The sequence below is a fragment of the Dendrobates tinctorius genome, unplaced genomic scaffold (assembly GCF_039654945.1).
Source record: "Dendrobates tinctorius isolate UK_male_01 unplaced genomic scaffold, ASM3965494v1 ptg000017l, whole genome shotgun sequence".
Taxonomy (NCBI): Eukaryota; Metazoa; Chordata; class Amphibia; order Anura; family Dendrobatidae; genus Dendrobates; species Dendrobates tinctorius.
This window is the reverse complement of record NW_027361685.1, coordinates 15,715,244-15,732,098: the sequence shown is the minus strand read 5'-3', so window position 1 is coordinate 15,732,098 and position 16,855 is coordinate 15,715,244. Positions and strand designations below refer to the sequence as shown.

General features: G+C 49.6%; 1 protein-coding gene, 1 long non-coding RNA gene and 1 other non-coding gene across 3 annotated transcripts in view; 1 reads left to right on the top strand and 2 right to left on the bottom strand.

Moving 5' to 3' along the window:
* LOC141082308 (uncharacterized) overlaps nucleotides 1-7,770 on the bottom strand; it is a 55,774-nt gene extending 48,004 nt beyond the window's left edge. Inside the window, exon 1 of the long non-coding RNA XR_012230497.1 lies at nucleotides 7,317-7,770. This is a non-coding gene — a long non-coding RNA (uncharacterized lncRNA). The remainder of the gene's footprint in view (nucleotides 1-7,316) is intronic.
* The window catches only part of LOC141082310 (uncharacterized), a 500,638-nt gene that overhangs the window by 236,817 nt on the left and 246,966 nt on the right, over nucleotides 1-16,855 (bottom strand). The gene's annotated exons all lie outside the window — the stretch shown is intronic.
* On the top strand, nucleotides 9,072-9,154 carry TRNAL-CAG (transfer RNA leucine (anticodon CAG)). Its single transcript has one exon. It is a non-coding gene; the product is annotated as a tRNA-Leu (tRNA).

The following is a 16,855-nucleotide window of genomic DNA, read 5'->3' as shown; positions in this document are numbered from 1 at the left end:
GCAGTGTATATATACAGGAGGAGTGGTACTGTGCAGTGTATATATACAGGAGGAGTGGTACTGTGGAGTGTATATATACAGGACAGGAGTGGTGCTGTGCAGTGTATATATGCAGGACAGGAGTGGTACTGTGCAGTGTATATAGACAGGAGTGGGACTGTGCAGTGTATATAGACAAGAGTGGTACTGTGCAGTGTATATAGACAGGACATGAGTGGTAGTGTGCAGTGCATATATGCAGGACAGGAGGAGTGGTGCTGTGCAGTGTATATATACAGGACAGGAGTGGTACTGTGCAGTGTATATATACAGGACAGGAGTGGTACTGTGCAGTGTATATACAGGAGTGGTGCTGTGCAATGTATATATGCAGGAGTGGTACTGTGCAGTGTGTATATGCAGGACAGGAGTGGGACTGTGCAGTGTATATAGACAGGAGTGGTACTGTGCAGTGTATATATATACATGGCATGAGTGGTACTGTGCAGTGCATATATGCAGGACAGGAGGAGTGGTGCTGTGCAGTGTATATATACAAGACACGAGTGGTACTGTGCAGTGTATATATACAGGAGGAGGGGTACTGTGCAGTGTATATAGGAGGAGTGGTGCTGTGCAGTGTATATATACAGGAGGAGTGGTACTGTGCAGTGTATATATACAGGACAGGAGTGGTACTGTGCAGTGTATATATACAGGAGTGGGACTGTGCAGTGTATATATACAGGAGGAGTGGTACTGTGCAGTGCATATATACAGGACAGGAGGAGTGGTACTGTGCAGTGTATATATACAGGAGGAGTGGTACTGTGCTGTGTGTATATGCAGGACAGGAGTGGTACTGTGCAGTGTATATATACAGGAGTGGTACTGTGCAGTGCATATATACAGGACAGGAGGAGTGGTACTGTGCAGTGTATATATACAGGAGGAGTGGTACTGTGCTGTGTGTATATGCAGGACAGGAGTGGTACTGTGCAGTTTATATATACAGGAGGAGTGGTACTGTGCAGTGCATATATACAGGACAGGAGGAGTGGTGCTGTGCAGTTTATATATACAGGACAGGAGTGGTACTGTGCAGTGTATATATACAGGACAGGAGGAGTGGTGCTGTGCAGTTTATATATACAGGACAGGAGTGGTACTGTGCAGTGTATATATACAGGACAGGAGGAGTGGTGCTTCCCTGAGGAAGTTGTTTTTCTAGCTCCGAAACGCGCGTCGGGGATAGGACCGACCTTGCTGCTTCCCCCCGTACTTCAGGTATAGTAATGCAGTTTATTAGGTCATTAGTATGACGTGTATTATACATCAATTTTGCACGTGCGCATTTGCACTTTGTCAGGGTATACTTCTTATGAAGGATTGTAGCACTTGCTGTATGATTTGTCTTATTATACTTTATATAACCCCTTAACTCTTATTAGCTATACCATCTAGCTCTGCATTTTACTATCCTGGCGGGGTGTTTGCAGCTTCGTTGGCCCTTCATGACCATTGTGTTCATTTATATGCTGTTCCTTTTCCCTGTCCAAACACTGTGTGTCCATATCTATTAATGTTTTAAATTATCTTTAATAAATATCATAGTTTTATGGATTTTTTGACTGCTTCTTTGTTTGGTACTTTCTATATACAGGAGTGGTACTGTGCAGTGTATATATACAGGAGGAGTGGTACTGTGCAGTGTGTATATGCAGGACAGGAGTGGTACTGTGCATTGTATATATACAGGAGTGGAACTGTGCAGTGTATATAGACAGGAGTGGTACTGTGCAGTGTGTATATATACAGGACAGGAGTGGTACTGTGCAGTGCATATATTCAGGACAGGAGTGGTACTGTGCAGTGCATATATACAGGACAGGAGTGGTACTGTGCAGTGCATATATGCAGGAGGAGTGGTACTGTGCAGTGTATATACAGGACAGGAGTGGTGCTGTGCAGGGTATATATACAGGACAGGAGGAGTGGTACTGTGCAGTGTATATATACAGGAAAGGAGGAGTGGTACTGTGCAGTGTATATATACAGGACAGGAGTGGTACTGTGCAGTGCATATATGCAGGAGGAGTGGTACTGTGCAGTGTATATATACAGGACAGGAGTGGTGCTGTGCAGGGTATATATACAGGACAGGAGGAGTGGTACTGTGCAGTGTATATATACAGGACAGGAGGAGTGGTGCTGTGCAGTGTATATATATACAGGACAGGAGTGGTGCTGTGCAGTGCATATATACAGGACAGGAGTGGTACTGTGCAGTGCATATATACAGGACAGGAGGAGTGGTGCTGTGCAGTGTATATATACAGGACAGGAGTGGTACTGTGCAGTGTATATACAGGAGTGGTACTGTGCAGTGTATATGTACAGGAGTGTTACTGTGCAGTGTGTATATGCAGGACAGGAGTGGTACTGTGCAGTGTATATATACAGGAGTGGGACTGTGCAGTGTATATAGACAGGAGTGGTGCTGTGTATATACATATACAGGAGTGGTACTGTGCAGTGTATATATACAGGAGTGGGACTGTGCAGTGTATATACACAGGAGTGGTACTGTGCAGTGTATATATACAGGACAGGAGTGGTACTGTGCAGTGCATATATGCAGAACAGGAGTGGTACTGTGCAGTGTATATATACAGGACAGTAGTACTGTGCAGTGCATATATGCAGGAGGAGGGGTACTGTGCAGTGTATATATAGGAGTGGTGCTGTGCAGGGTATATATACAGGAGGGGTACTGTGCAGTGTATATATACAGGAGGAGTGATACTGTGCAGTGTATATATACAGGAGGAGGGGTACTGTGCAGTGTATATATACAGGAGGAGGGGTACTGTGCAGTGTATATATAGGAGGAGTGGTACTGTGCAGTATATACATATACAGGAGTGGTACTGTGCAGTATATACATATACAGGAGTGGTACTATGCAGTGTATATATACAGGAGGAGTGGTACTGTGCAGTATATACATATACAGGAGTGGTACTGTGCAGTGTATATATATACAGGATGAGTGGTACTGTGCAGTATCTGTATCCAACATTCTGCCCCAGCTCACAGCCTGCCCCCATGTCCAGCATTCTGCCTCAGTCTCCAGCATTCTGCCCCAGCTTCGAGCATTCTGCCCCATGTCCAGAATTCTGCCCCAGCGTCCAGCATTCTTCTGCCCCATGTCCAGAATTCTGCCCCAGCGTCCAGCATTCTTCTGCCCCATGTCCAGAATTCTGCCCCAGCGTCCAGCATTCTTCTGCCCCATGTCCAGCATTCTGCCCCGTCTCACAGTCTGCCCTCATATCCAGCATTCTGCCACCAGCGTCCAGCATTCTGTCCCCAGCGTCCAGCATTCTGCCCCCAGTGTCCAGCATTATGCCCCATGTCCAGCATTCTGCCCCAGGCTCCCTGGATAGCCGCTCTCAAAAAAAAAAAAAAAAAATTCTTACCTTGTTATCTGGCTGTGCTCCAACGGCGAGGCTCCCTCCCTCTCCCAGTCCCACGTGGCACACTGACTGAATGAGGAAGTGGAGGAGCAGAGCAGTGTGTGACGTCAGGTGAGGGCGGAGCTGTGGCTGGACCATTGTGCAGGGGGGGATTTCGGCGCTGGCTGGACCATGGTGCGGGGGGGGGGCCTGCCCGAGGGGCCCGGCAGGCGCTGAGTCTGAATTTAAAATATAGCTGCAGAAGCCTGTATAAAATGTAGGGGGGCCCCAGCGCGGATCGGGCTGCCAGCATGGTCGGGCCCCCCTAATCACCGGGCCCCATACACATGTAAGGCCTGTCATGCCCTGATGGCGGCCCTGGTTTCAGGATGCTTGACAGTTGGCATGAGACAAGACTGGTGGTAGCGCTCACCTGGTCTTCTCCGAATAAGCCGTTTTCCAGATGTCCCAAACAATCGAAAAGGGGATTCATCAGAGAAAATGACTTTACCCCAGTCCTCAGCAGTCCACTCCCTGTACCTCTTGCAGAATATCAGTCTGTCCATGATGTTTTTTCTGGAGAGAAGTGGCTTCTTTGCTGTCCTCCTTGAGACCAGGCCTTGCTCCAAGAGTCTCCGCCTCACAGCGTGTGCAGAAGCACTCACACCTGCCTGCTGCCATTCCTGAGCAAGCTCTGCACTGCTGGTAGTCCGATCCCACAGCTGAAGCACTTTTAAGAGACGGTCCTGGCGCTTGCTGGTCTTTCTTGGGCGCCCTGGAGCCTTTTTGGCAACAAGGGAACCTCTCTCCTTGAAGTTCTTGATGATGCGATAGATTGTTGACTGAGGTGCATTCTTTCTAGCTGCGATACTCTTCCCTGTTAGGCCATTTTTGTGCAGTGCAATGATGACTGCACGTGTTTCTTTAGAGATAACCATGGTTAACAGAAGAGAAACAATGATGCCAAGCACCAGCCTCCTTTTAAAGTGTCCAGTGGTGTCATTCTTACTTAATCATGACAGATTGATCTCCAGCCCTGTCCTCATCAACACCCACACCTGTGTTAATGGAGCAATCACTGAAACGATGTTAGCTGGTCCTTTTAAGGCAGGGCTGCAATGATGTTGAAATGTGTTTTGGGGGATAAAGTTAATTTTCTAGGCAAATATTGACTTTGCAAGTAATTGCTGTTAAGCTGATCACTCTTTATAACATTCTGGAGTATATGCAAATTGCCATTAGAAAAAATGAAGCAGTAGACTTTGTAAAAATTATTATTTGTGTCATTCTCAAAATTTTTAGCCATGGCTGTACAGACCAAAGTTTGGACACACCTTCTCATTCAAAGAGTTTGCTTTATTTTCATGACTATGAAAATTGTAGATTCACTCTGAAGGCATCAAAGCTATGAATTAACACATGTGGAATTATATAATTAACAAAAAAGTGTGAAACAACTGAAAATGTGTCTTATATTCTAGGTTCTTCAAAGTAGCCACCTTTTGCTTTGATTACTGCTTTGCACACTCTTGGCATTCTGTTGATGAGCTTCAAGAGGTAGTCACTGGAAATGGTCTTCCAACAGTCTTGAAGGAGTTCCCAGAGATGCTTAGCACTTGTTGGCCCTTTGGCCTTCACTCTGCGGTCCAGCTCACCCCAAACCATCTCGATTGGGTTCAGGTCTGGTGACTGTGGAGGCCAGGTCATCTGGCGTAGCACCCGATCACTCTCCTTCTTGGTCAAATAGCCCTTACACAGCCTGGAGGTGTGTTTGAGGTCATTGTCCTGTTGAAAAATAAATGATGGTCCAGCTAAACACAAACCGGATGGAATAGCATGCCGCTGCAAGATGCTGTGGTGGCCATGCTGGTTCAGTATGCCTTCAATTTTGAATAAATCCCCAACAGTGTCACCAGTAAAGCACCCCCACACCATCTCCTCCATGCTTCACGGTGGGAACCAGGTATGTAGAGTCCATCCGTTCACCTTTTCTGCGTCGCACAAAGACAAGGTGGTTGGAACCAAAGATCTCAAATTTGGACTCATCAGACCAAAGCACAGATTTCCACTGGTCTAATGTCCATTCCTTGAGTTCTTTAGCCCAAACAAGTCTCTTCTGCTTGTTGCCTGTCCTTAGCAGTGGTTTCCTAGCAGCTATTTTACCATGAAGGCCTGCTGCACAAAGTCTCCTCTTAGCAGTTGTTGTAGAGATGTGTCTGCTGCTAGAACTCTGTGTGGCATTGACCTGGTCTCTGATCTGAGCTGCTGTTAACCTGCGATTTCTGAGGCTGGTGACTCGGATGAACTTATCCTCCGCAGCAGAGGTGACTCTTGGTCTTCCTTTCCTGGAGCGGTCCTCATGTGAGCCAGTTTCTTTGTAGCGCTTGATGGTTTTTGCCACTGCACATGGGGACACTTTCAAAGTTTTCCCAATTTTTCGGACTGACAGACCTTCATTTCTTAAAGTAATGATGGCCACTCGTTTTTCTTTACTCAGCTGCTTTTTTCTTACCATAATACAAATTCTAACAGTCTATTCAGTAGGACTATCAGCTGTGTATCCACCAGACTTCTGCACAACTGATGGTCCCAACCCCATTTATAAGGCAAGAAATCCCACTTATTAAACCATAGTCATGAAAATAAAGAATACGCTTTGATTGAGGTGTGTCCAAACCTTTGGTCTGTAGTGTGTGTGTGTATGTGTATGTGTATATATATATATATATATATATATATATATATATATATATATACACACACACACACACAATGACTTATCTCGGCTAAGACAAAGCCTAGATCCTCAGGCTACATCCACATCATGGGCGTAGCCAGGATCAAACCTGGGGGGGGGCAGAACCTCATACTGCACACCCCTACACTTGAAAATAAAGCCTGCACCTTAAGAAGATGTGGTGGTGAATGCAGTATATTTATTCCAACTATCAGTTGATGTTACTGAAGACGAGCAATGCCTGTCCTGGGCGTCCTTTTGGGCAGCTATGAGGTGGACCTGACTGGTGCTAAAAAAAAGGAGTGTTAGTCTGTGTGCTATCCGGCTTTCATTCTTTTTGGTACAGATATGATATGGATAGACAGATATATAAATAAAAGCAGATTAGAAATCTGCTCTGATATTGAAAACATTATCTATGAGCTCAAAAACCTTTCAGGTGATGCAGTTTTTAAAAAGCTGATCTGCTTTTGCAACTGAAAAACGTATCCTCAAAAAACGCAGCAAAAACGCTGTGTGTGAATGTAGCCTTACATCAGGAATAGAACAGCCATTTATAGGACATTTCCTAACTTTCCCAAATTCCTATGAAAAAATATTCAGCACATTCTGCATTGAACTACTGTACCCAATTTATTATATATTTTAGGAGTCGGAATCGGTCCATTTTATACCAACTCCGACTCCACCAAAATGAGCTCCGACTCCGACTCCACAGCCCTACATACTAAGGTTATGTTTTATCTCCCGTTCACCACACTCCAGCTCCGGCTCCGCCCCCCAAGCACCATCCTCTGCTCCCCCCCATGCTCAGCCTCTGTTTCCCCCCATGCTCAGCCTCTGCTCCCCCCCCCATGCTCAGCCTCTGCTCCCCCCCCATGCTCAGCCTCTGCTCCCCCCCCCCCCATGCTCAGCCTCTGCTCCCCCCCCCATGCTCAGCCTCTGCTCCCCCCCCCCATGCTCAGCCTCTGCTCCCCCCCCCATGCTCAGCCTCTGCTCCCCCCCATGCTCAGCCTCTGCTCCCCCCCCCATGCTCAGCCTCTGCTCCCCCCCCATGCTCAGCCTCTGCTCCCCCCCCATGCTCAGCCTCTGCTCCTCCCCCCCATGCTCAGCCTCTGCTCCCCCCACTCTCTCCCCCCACACACCGTCTCCCTTCTGTCCTCTGCGGGGTGTCGCCGCTCCCTCCTCCGGGCTTTGTGTTGTGCCGCGCTCTTCCCCGCTGACAGCTCCGCTCCTCTGCTGCGCTCTCTCCACAGCAAACATTACGACACCACCGTCGCCTCCTCCATGACTCAGTCCGGCCTCCCACGTCTCCTCACCACACGTCACTTCCCCGCCCGGCCGCCATTTTAGTTCCTGTGGTGGCGGAGCACAGGCGGAAGTGCCGCCATCTGTAGCAGCGGCTGCGGTCCTCCTCACCGTGTCTCCGCCGAGTCAGGAGGTTTTCGTGAGGGGGAGATCTCGGCGGCCTGATACCATAATGCCGTCCACCCCGCTCCGTGTGGCCGTGGTGTGCTCCAGAACCGCAGCATGGAGGCGCACAATCTCCTCCGGTAATGGCGGAGCCCCTTCTTCTTCAGTCTGTGCGCGTAGTTCGGGGCCGTGTGAGGCCGGTAATGTCTCTAGGCCTCTGTATGTGATGGAGGACCCTGGGAGCGGCCATACCTTCTTACACACACCTCCATGGTGGCCTTTTCCCCCTCAGATGTAGGAAAATTACACATTTGTAACTGAATGTGTTAGAAACTTTTTTTGGGTGGGAACTTGCGCCATATAGCAACTCTCCGGCCATTTTTTTTTAAATTCTTTTATATGACTGGGAAAGGATTAAAAGCATAACAGTAGTGGCCTTTTCAGTTACCGGGGCCGACTAGGCCTCACATGGGTTCTGGTCGGGTCGTCATCAGTCCAGTCTGGGCAGGTGGTGTGTGTATATATATAATTTTAGTTTTCACCCCCCCCAGTCTCTTCGCTAGTTTTAAGCTTCAGGGGCCTGAAGGTCCTGGAAACCCTTTTATTTCGAGTGATTTCTGGCCGAAGCAAACTTAGGTTTGTTTGTGTCTGGTGGAAACTGATGGCCTTCACTCTGTTTTTTTTTTCTGTTTTTGGAGTAAAAAAAAAAAAATATATATATATTAGGTTCTTTTCACACCAGGACGTGTACACTGAATATATTCTATAGGGTATAACAGGCACCCGTCTGCCGAGAGAACGTCCTTCTCAAATCCATCTGACCACTGTACATCCAAAAAAACTTACCAGCTCATTCATCAGTGTAAATTTTTTTTTTTTTTTTAAGCCAAAAAATGTCTCTTGATGTTTTTACAGCCTCTCTGTTAACTTTGTGAAAAGTTGAATAAAATGCCTTTATCTACGATCATCTGATGTCTTGTTACAAAGAAATTAGACAGGGACAGAGTTTTGAATATTGGAATATTACAATTTTTTCTCATGTAGGGTGACCAGCCAATGTTACTGGGCACAGTGAGGCTACATGAAAGCTCCACATGTCCACTGTTAACTCCTGGTGGATTGTTTTATTAGTAATCTGTTCATTGTGGTATAAGTTGTATGCACAACTTTTTGTGTTTTTTGTGTTGTATTTGAATTCAAATGGAATTTGAATTCAGGGGGTCAGAGCCTGGCTGTCCATGGATAAAAGTGGTCCTTGTGGTGCAGGCTTGAGGGTGCACAAATGCCCAACAGAGCACCACACAGCCCCAAGAACTGCTCCCTCACCTCAGTCTGGTAATTAGCTTTCAAATGACATCCCAATGTCCCCTCTGGCTTTGCCACAAGTCCCACCAGGGGCCCCAATGTCTGATTTGGACAGCAGATCTGTACTGAAGTCCCTGGTGGTGCAAACTCTTGTGTCACCAGGGAGCATGTCAATGTCAGCAGTCAGGATGGCCTAGTGGTCTAAGGCACTGTGTTCAGGTTGCAGTCTCCCGTGGAGGCGTGGGTTCGAATCCCACTCCTGACAGCAGCAGTACTGGTCCCTGGAGGTGCAAGCTGTTGTGCACCAGGGAGCGTGTTAAGCGTCTGCAGTCACCACATGTGGAGGCGTGGGTTCAAATCCCACTCCTTGACAGCAGCAGTACTGGTCCCTGGAGGTGCAAGCTGTTGTGCACCAGGGAGCGTGTTCAGCGTCTGCAGTCACCACGTGGAGGCGTGGGTTCGAATCCCACTCCTGACAGCGACAGTTTTTTTTTTTTGTTTTAAGAAAAGAAAATAAACCTAGTGGCAGCATGTGTAATAACACTCTCCAGGTCTTATAGCCTAATGTATACACCATAAATATTTATATGTGTGTCTATACAGTTGGTGTATATATGTGTGAGTATATTTTTTAGCCTTAAAGTTTTGATTCTCCATCCTCATTTCTTTCTTTTCCAAATCAAAAAAACACTTGTGTGAGAGCAATCTGCGTCCAAAAAAACTTAGGGATAGGGACAATTTAGTGAGTACGTCGGGCTCCCTTAAAAGGTCAATTCACCCAACGAACAAGGGTGCTGCTCAGGGTGGATTGATTTAAATCACGCCGATTTAAATCACGATTTAAATCAAAAGATTTTTTTCTATTTAAATCGGATCGATTTAAATCATGATTTTAATCATGATTTAAATCACTGATTTAAATCAAAAGGTTTTTTTTTAATATAAATCACGATTAAAATGAGAAGTGAGAGCAGTGTGCATGTGCGCCCATAGTTACACGGACGAAAGTAGGGGCAACGATCTAACGCCAGGGTGAGGGGGCGACCCCAAAGTAAGTAAAAATCTTTTTTGTTTTACTATATGGCAATAGGTAGGTGTTTAAAAGCAGCATGTCTTAATTGTATAAACTATTAATAGCCTCCACATTTTGTTCATACTGCCCCTTTAATTCCACACTTCTAGCTTGGTTTCAGTTTTGGTTTAGTTTCTTTTTCCCTGCATTCAGTTGACATGCCCAAACTTGTTGGATAGTCAGCAGTACTTGGCTCAGGCTGTAGTAACATCAGCAGTGCTTGGCTCAGGCTGTAGTAACAATCAAACTTCATAAGTGATCTGTGTGAGCCATGGCAGCAGGTCGTAAGAGAGACCCTATTTGGGTTCATTTTGTTGAGATGCCAGCAGCAGATCTTGGAAAGAAAGGTGCAAGAGCAAAGTGCAAATACTGTCAAAAGGATATCCAAGGACTTGTTTACCGTTTGAAATCACATTATGAAAACTGCAATCAAATGATTTAAATCAAAAAAATCTGATTTAAATCAAAAAAATCTGATTTTTTTGATTTTTTTAAAAAATTCAAGATTTTTATCCACCCTGGTGCTGCTTGCTCGTCGGGTGAGATGGGCAGCACGATTATTATCATCTAACACGCTTTCCTAGGATAATCTGCCAACACAAATCTCTTCTTGAATGGACAATCGTTTCTTAAATGACAATTTATGCTGATAAAAAAAACCAAAAGCTCTAAATTAGGAAGGAGGCTGGAGGGGGGGGCGTCAGGGACTGGAGGGGGGAGACAGAGGCTGGAGGAGGAAGTGTGGTGGTGTAGACGGGGCTGCGGGAGGCTGTGTGGTGCTGTAGAGCGGGTTGCGGGAGGCTGTGTGGTGGTGTAGAGGCCTACAGGGCCACACAGCCCCCTGGTGTGACTTCCCGAGTGCCATGACAGCTGACTGTATATACATGTTTACACATACATGTATGTACATGTGCCATGACCGCTCCTTAGACCATACATACATGGATTGTCACTTACCCAAACCGAGGATGAAGAGGCTTAGCTGCTCCACATGATGATGGTGGCCGGAGAGCTGTGTTCCTCCATAGCGATGTCGTCCATTAGGCAAACTTGGTGTCCTTGTCCCGCCAGTTCTTGAGCCAGTTTAGTGTCCACGATGCCTTGTTACCTATTGGAAAAAAAAGGGAAAAGGAAATTATTGAATTTTGACATAGAATAAAAATAAAGTCCTATGAATTGTACTGGTACATTAACCCCTTTTTCTACGAGCGTATATTGCCAGCAGACACACAGAGAGCGGGCGACTGCCCCAAGTGTTACCTACTGAGAGACAGAGAAATAAAAAAACAATAATTAATAAGGGAAATATTGCATTCATAATTAGTGTTCACAGCAGAGTGACAACACAGCCCCCCTAACCCTCCCCTACCCCACAGGGAACGCCTGTACCCCGCCATGCCCCCCACAGCTGTGCCCATACACTGTCCTCACCTCCCCCTGCAGGGACCACCTGTCTCCCACGCAGTGCCCCCCACAGCTGACCCCAAACACTCTGCAGGGACCCCCTGTCTCCCACGCAGTGCCCCCCACAGCTGACCCCATACACTCTGCAGGGACCCCCTGTCTCCTCCGTAGTGCCCCCCACAGCTGACCCCATACACTCTGCAGGGACCCCCTGTCTACCCGCAGTGCCCCCCACAGCTGACCCCATACACTCTGCAGGGACCCCCTGTCTCCCCCCCACAGCCTCCGGGCTGCGAAGAAATCGCGACGGAGCCGCCGTCCCTGTACCGGAGCACAGCCCGCTGCCACCACCGCACCGCAGAGCGCCGCCCGCTGCCACCACCACAGAGCCCACCTGCCCCAGCACAGCTGCCCCTGCCCAGCTGCCCCTGCCCCAGCGCTGCTGCTGCCCCTGCCTCAGCGCAGCTGCCCCAGCGCAGCTGCCTCTCCCCCAGCGCAGCTGCCTCTCCCCCAGCGCAGCTGCCCCAGCACAACCAACCTGCCCTAGCACAGAGCCGCCACCGCACGAGCCTGGACCACTGAATGACCCCTGTGACTACTTCACCTGTGCCAGATCCCTTCCCAGGTAAGCTGAATTCGGACTGTAAGACGGACCCCCATTTGACACATTATTTTTTTTCCCCCTATTTTCCTACTGAAAATTGGGGTGTTCTTATGGTCCGTTGCATCTTTTTTTTTTTAAAGAAAAGAAAAGAAACCTAGTGGCAGCATGTGTAATAACAGTCTCCAGGTCTTATAGCCTAATGTATACACCATAAATATTTATATGTGTGTCTATACAGTTGGTGTATATATGTGTGAGTATATTTTTTAGCCTTAAAGTTTTGATTCTCCATCCTCATTTCTTTCTTTTCCAAATCAAAAAAACACTCGTGTGAGAGCAATCTGCATCCAAAAAAACTTAGGGATAGGGACAATTTAGTGAGTACGTCGGGCTCCCTTAAAAGGTCAATTCACCCAACGAACAAGGGTGCTGCTTGCTCGTCGGGTGAGATGGGCAGCACGATTATTATCATCTAACACGCTTTCCTAGGATAATCTGCCAACACAAATCTCTTCTTGAATGGACAATCGTTTCTTAAATGACAATTTATGCTGATAAAAAAACCCAAAAGCTCTAAATTAGGATGGAGGCTGGAGGGGGGGGCGTCAGGGACTGGAGGGGGGAGACAGAGGCTGGAGGAGGAAGTGTGGTGGTGTAGACGGGGCTGCGGGAGGCTGTGTGGTGCTGTAGAGCGGGTTGCGGGAGGCTGTGTGGTGGTGTAGAGGCCTACAGGGCCACACAGCCCCCTGGTGTGACTTCCCGAGTGCCATGACAGCTGACTGTATATACATGTTTACACATACATGTATGTACATGTGCCATGACCGCTCCTTAGACCATACATACATGGATTGTCACTTACCCAAACCGAGGATGAAGAGGCTTAGCTGCTCCACATGATGATGGTGGCCGGAGAGCTGTGTTCCTCCATAGCGATGTCGTCCATTAGGCAAACTTGGTGTCCTTGTCCCGCCAGTTCTTGAGCCAGTTTAGTGTCCACGATGCCTTGTTACCTATTGGAAAAAAAAGGGAAAAGGAAATTATTGAATTTTGACATAGAATAAAAATAAAGTCCTATGAATTGTACTGGTACATTAACCCCTTTTTCTACGAGCGTATATTGCCAGCAGACACACAGAGAGCGGGAGACTGCCCCAAGTGTTACCTACTGAGAGACAGAGAAATAAAAAAACAATAATTAATAAGGGAAATATTGCATTCATAATTAGTGTTCACAGCAGAGTGACAACACAGCCCCCCTAACCCTCCCCTACCCCACAGGGAACGCCTGTACCCCGCCATGCCCCCCACAGCTGTGCCCATACACTGTCCTCACCTCCCCCTGCAGGGACCACCTGTCTCCCACGCAGTGCCCCCCACAGCTGACCCCAAACACTCTGCAGGGACCCCCTGTCTCCCACGCAGTGCCCCCCACAGCTGACCCCATACACTCTGCAGGGACCCCCTGTCTCCCCCGTAGTGCCCCCCACAGCTGATCCCATACACTCTGCAGGGACCCCCTGTCTACCCGCAGTGCCCCCCACAGCTGACCCCATACACTCTGCAGGGACCCCCTGCCTCCCCCCACAGCTGACCCCATACAGGCATACAGTTACCGGCCGGCAGCTCCAAGGTTCAAATCTGGCGCTCAGGTGACGTCATTGTTGCTGCAGTTAGACCGAGAAAGCAGGGGGTGGGCTCGGAGCCACGTGACACAGAGCCCGGCCGCCCATCCCCCAGCCTCACTGTACTGCAAGCCAGGGAGAGACTGTTTGTGTGCTGCACGGCGCTGACTCCGCCCCCCGAGCCAGGGGATGAGTCACAGGCAGCTCGGCGTGTCACACGACTCCTCCCTCTTCCACCTTCTATGCAGGCCGGATCTTGGTTCCCATAGCACAGTGACCCTGCCCACCGGCCAGTCACTGCCGCCCCTCCCCCACCACTAAGCGATCTTACACAGCAGCACAGAGCCAGGGAGGAGATGGGAGATGACCCCGCACCACACAGCGGAGCACTATGAGCCCTGGGGGTGCAGCGCTGACCCCGCCCACGCCGCACCGCGCAGCGCTATAAGCCCTGGGGGCGCAGCGCTGACCCCACCCACACCGCACCACACAGCGGAGCACTATGAGCCCTGGGGGCGCAGCGCTGACCCTGCCCACCCCGCACCACACAGCGCAGCACTATGAGCCCTCGGGGCAGTCTCCCGTAGAGGCGTGGGTTCGAATCCCACTCCTGACAGCAGCAGTACTGGTCCCTGGAGGTGCAAGCTGTTGCGCACCAGGGAGCGTGTTCAGCGTCTGCAGTCACCACGTGGAGGCGTGGGTTCGAATCCCACTCCACACAGCGCAGCACTATGAGCCCTCGGGGCGCAGCCAGGGGTGGGATTCAGCGGGTTCTCCCCGGTTCGGTGGAACCGGTTGTTAAAGCTATTGCTCTCATTTTTGGCACCATTAGCCGGCTCTCACTTTTGAAAATGAGATTTCAAATTTTGAGGTCTGCGGCAGATTCTTTCCGGCGTCCATGCTCCCGGAGGCCACTGCAACATGGCGGCGGCCAGCAAGGGAAGTGCGGGGGCCTCCGGGCTGCGAAGAAATCGCGGCGGAGCCGCCGTCCCTGTACCGGAGCACAGCCCGCTGCCACCACCGCACCGCAGAGCGCCGCCCGCTGCCACCACCACAGAGCCCACCTGCCCCAGCGCAGCTGCTGCCCCTGCCCCAGCGCAGCTGCTGCCCCTGCCTCAGCGCTGCTGCTGCCCCTGCCTCAGCGCTGCTGCTGCCCCTGCCTCAGCGCTGCTGCTGCCCCTGCCTCAGCGCTGCTGCTGCCCCTGCCTCAGCGCTGCTGCTGCTGCCCCTGCCTCAGCGCTGCTGCTGCTGCCCCTGCCTCAGCGCTGCTGCTGCTGCCCCTGCCTCAGCGCTGCTGCTGCTGCCCCTGCCTCAGCGCTGCTGCTGCTGCCCCTGCCTCAGCGCTGCTGCTGCTGCCCCTGCCTCAGCGCTGCTGCTGCTCCCCCTGCCTCAGCGCTGCTGCTGCTGCCCCTGCCTCAGCGCTGCTGCCCCTGCCTCAGCGCTGCTGCCCCTGCCTCAGCGCTGCTGCCCCTGCCTCAGCGCTGCTGCCCCTGCCTCAGCGCTGCTGCTGCCCCTGCCTCAGCGCTGCTGCTGCTGCCCCTGCCTCAGCGCTGCTGCTGCTGCCCCTGCCTCAGCGCTGCTGCTGCTGCCCCTGCCCCAGCGCTGCTGCTGCTGCCCCTGCCCCAGCGCTGCTGCTGCTGCCCCTGCCTCAGCGCTGCTGCCTCTCCCCCAGCGCAGCTGCCCCAGCACAACCAACCTGCCCTAGCACAGAGCCGCCACCGCACGAGCCTGGACCACTGAATGACCCCTGTGACTACTTCACCTGTGCCAGATCCCTTCCCAGGTAAGCTGAATTCGGACTGTAAGACGGACCCCCATTTGACACATTATTTTTTTTCCCCCTATTTTCCTACTGAAAATTGGGGTGTTCTTATGGTCCGTTGCATCTTATAGTCCGAAAAATACGGTAATTTATCCTGAGATTACAGAGTCTGCAACTTTTCTATCTAGCCAGTTAGAAGTGACTCATTGTAACACTTAGGGTACCGTTACACCTAGCGATGCACCAGCGATCCCGACTAGCGATATGACGCGGTCAGGATCGCTGGTGCATCGCTAGGTGGTCGCTAGTGAGCTGCTACACAGGCAGATCTCACCAGCGACATTGCTGGGGACGGGGATCGCTACTTACCTGTCAGACGCGGCGATCCTGCGTCCTCCCGCCCTGGGCGCCACAGGAAGCCCAGCAGGAAGTGGCCGACGAGGAATGGACCAGGAGCTTCTCGCGCGATCAGTGATAACCAGCGGGGGAGCCGGTCGGAGGTAAGTATCACATGCAGGGATATCGCTAGCAATATCGCTGCAACGTCACAAAATCGGTGACTTTACAGCAATATAGAATCATAGAATCGTAGAGTTGGAAGGGACCTCCTGGGCCATCTGGTCCAACCCCCTGCTCAAAGCAGGATTCGCTAAATCATCCCAGTCAGATGTCTGTCCAGCCTCTGTTTGAAGACTTCCATTGAAGGAGAACTCACCACTTCTCGTGGCAGCCTGTTCCACTCATTGATCACTCTAACTGTCAAAAAGTTTTTTCTAATATCTAATCTGTGTCTCTTCTCATTCAGTTTCATCCCATTGCTTCTAGTCTTTCCTTGTGCAAATGAGAATAAAGTTGATCCTTCTACAATGTGACAGCCCTTTAGATATTTGTAGACAGCTATTAAGTCTCCTCTCAGTCTTCTCTTTTGCAAACTAAACATTCCCAAATCCTGCAACCTTTCCTCATAAGACAGGGTTTGCAGACCGGTCACCATTCTGGTCGCTCTTTTCTGAACTTGCTCCAGTTTGTTGATGTCTTTTTTAAAATGTGGTGCCCAAAACTGGACACAATATTCCAGATGAGGTCTGACCAAAGAGGAGTAGAGGGAAATAATGACTTCACGTGATCTAGACTGTATGCTTCTGTTAATACATCCTAGAATTGCATTTGCCTTTTTTGCTGCTGCATCACACTGTTGACTCATATTCAGTCTGTGATCTATTAGTATACCCAAGTCTTTTTCACATGTGCTGTCACTTAACCCTATTCCTCCCATTCTATATATGCTTTTTTCATTTTTATTGCCCAGATGTAGTACTTTGCATTTCTCCCTGTTAAAAACCATTCTGTTAGTTGCTGCCCACTTCTCCAGTTTATTTAAATCTTTTTGAATCCTCTCTCTCTCTTCTCTAGTATTAGCTATCCCTCCTAGCTTTGTGTCATCAGCAAATTTAATCAGTTTCCCCTCAATTCCTTCATCTAAATCGTTGATAAAGATG